This window comes from Myotis brandtii, unplaced genomic scaffold, assembly GCF_000412655.1.
Source record: "Myotis brandtii unplaced genomic scaffold, ASM41265v1 scaffold111, whole genome shotgun sequence".
Taxonomy (NCBI): Eukaryota; Metazoa; Chordata; class Mammalia; order Chiroptera; family Vespertilionidae; genus Myotis; species Myotis brandtii.
In genome coordinates this window covers 45,890-48,849 of record NW_005353789.1, presented here as the reverse complement: position 1 = coordinate 48,849, position 2,960 = coordinate 45,890, and positions in this window count along the sequence as shown.

Sequence of the window (2,960 nt, the reverse complement as noted above, 5' to 3'; positions counted from 1 at the left end):
AGTAAATTTTACAATGAAATTAATTTACCATTGACTAATTAAGGATGGATAAATAACTTTCAATCATTCTCTTTTTCAAATGTACAACAATGCATTATCATCAACATAATGATAATAGTCAATAGGTATGTTTCTAGGCATCATCCTATGTGTTTTACACATGTGTACATATATACAATAACCTATAGAGCAGTACTATTATTATCTCCATTTAACAGATGAGGAAACTGAGGGACAGAAAAGTTGTGTAACTTATCTAGGGTCATAAAGGTAGTAAGGGCAGTCACACTTAATTCACAGCCCCAAGCTTTCACTCTCAAAAATGACATGAATGCAGTCATTGATGTCACCTCAAAATCAAGTTGGCATGATTCCCTGACAACATCCAGGGGCATTCTAAGATGTTAGAATTTTTTTTCAAGAAAAACAATTTTAAATATAATAATGTTACATGCAATAAGCATTAATATTTCAAGAAAAATATTTTAAATATTATGTTACATGCAATAAACATTAATATTTCAAGGAAAAATATTTTAAATATAATAATATTACCAAAATTGTACTAACATAGTATATCACAAAAGTTGTAGGAAATATTAAAAATCTGCAAATAATAGGATTACATCTATTATATTCTAAAATGTATTTTTCCTCTGGCTCTAATTTTGTTCATCAGTTTATGTTGTTCATTATACCCACAAATGAGTGATATCATATAATATTTATCTTTCTCCGACTGGCTTATTTTGCTTAGTACAATGCTTTCCAGGTCCATTCTTGCTGTTGCAAATGGTACGAGTTCCTTCTTTTTTACAGCAGCGTATTATTCCATTGTATAGGTGTACCACTGTTTTTTAAGCCACTCATCTGCTGATGGGCACTTAGGCTGTTTCCAAATCTTAGCTATTGTAAATTGTGCTGCTATGAACATAGGGGTGCATATGTCCTTTCTGATTGGTGTTTCTGGTTTCTTGGGCTATATTCCTAGAAGTGGGATTACTGAGTCAAATGAGAGTTCCATTTTTAGTTTTTTGAGGTAACTCCCTACTGTTCTCCACAGTGGCTGCACCAGTCTGCATTCCCACCAGCAGTGCACTAGGGTTCCTTTTTCTCCATATCCTCACCAGCACTTGTCATTTGTTGATTTATTGATGATAGTCATTCTGACAGGTGTGAGGTGGTACCTAATTGTCATTTTGATTTGCATCTCTCAGATGATTAGTGACTTTGATAATGTTTTCAGATGTCTCTTGGCCTTCTGTATGTCCTCTTTTGAAAAGCGTCTATTTAGGTCCTTTGCCCATTTTTTAATTGGATTGTTTATCTTCCTTATGTTAAGTTGTATGAATTCCCTATAAATGTTGGAGATTAAACCCTTATTGGAGATAGCATTGGCAAATATGTTCTCCCATGCAGTGGGCTTTCTTGTTGTTTTGTTGATGGTTTCTTTTGCTGTACAGAAGCTTCTTATTTTGATGTAGTCCCATTTGATTATTTTCTCTTTAGTTTCCATTGCCCTAGGAGCTGTATCAGTGAAGATACTGCTCTAGCATATGTCTGAGATTTTGCTGCCTGTGGGTTCCTCTAATATTTTTATGATTTCCTGTCTTATGTTTAAGTCTTTTATCCATTTTGAGTTTTATTTTTTTGTATAGTGTAAGTTGGTGGTCTAGTTTCATTTTTTTGCATGAATCTGTCCAATTTTCCCAATACCATTTATTGAAGAGACTATCTTGACTCCATTGTATGCTCTTGCCTCCTTTGTCAAATATTAATTGAGCATAATGGCTTGGTTCCATTTTTGGGTTCTCTGTTCTTATCCTTTGGTCTAAATGTGTGTTCTTGTCCCAGTACCACACAGTTTTGAGAACAGTGGCTTTGTAATATAACTTGATATCTGGTATTGAGATCCCTCCTACTTTGTTCTTCTTTCTCAGGATTGCTGCAGCTATTTGGGGTCTTATTTATGCCATATGAATTTTTGGAGAGTTTGTTTTAGGTCTGTGAAATATTCCATTGGTATTTTAATTGGATTGCATTGAATCTATAAATTGCTTTGGGTAGCATGGACATTTTAATGATGTTGATTCTACCAACCCATGAACACAGTATATTCTTCCATTTGTTTATGTCTTCCTCTATCTCTTTTTCAATGTCCTGTAGTTTTCCAAGTACAGGTCTTTAGCTCCTTAGTTAAGTTTCTTCCTAGGTATCTTAATTTTTTTGGTGCAATGGTAAATGGGATTGTCTTTTTTTTCTTTCTTTTTTTAGATTTGTAGGTATATTTGTTTTTATAGACTTTCAATATCACTGTCTTGTAATTTCCAATGCCTGAGAATTTGCACTATCTAAGGTGTGTGACAACAATATTTGAATATGTGATTTCAATCTCCTAGTTAAAAATGATTGATTGAATATAGTGGCACAGAGGTGATTTTACCTACTCTGAAAATAAAACTTTAAGACCTTGATAACTTGATCATTCTCTGTCCTATGTATGTCACAGATGAGCCACCACTCCCATGGCATATGTGTGTATTTCTGTGCACAATACACTTTCATGAAGAGACAGTTCATGATAAAAAAAATTTCATTAACCTCCTAATTGCCATTTTCAACTTTACATTGGAAATTTTAATACTGTAATCTACTCTACTTTCTTAAAAAGCAACTTTGATTCTTCTACATTTCTTGTGATTCATTTTATATCAGATATTATACTCACAACACCTGAGTATGGAGGAATGCTGTGGGTGAGAACAGATATTCTAGACAGAGATGAAGACTGGAAATGAGTAATCTTTTCACCCATCAGGTTTAGAAAGTGGAAAGTTGGGACCCGGGGGTGCATTTTCTTACCTTTGTTGATGTGCACCAAAGTCATTTAGAAGAGAAAACTGAAGTAGCAAAGTGTAAACATTTTAAAGTCTGCGATTTTCTTTGTGTTTGTTTGTTTG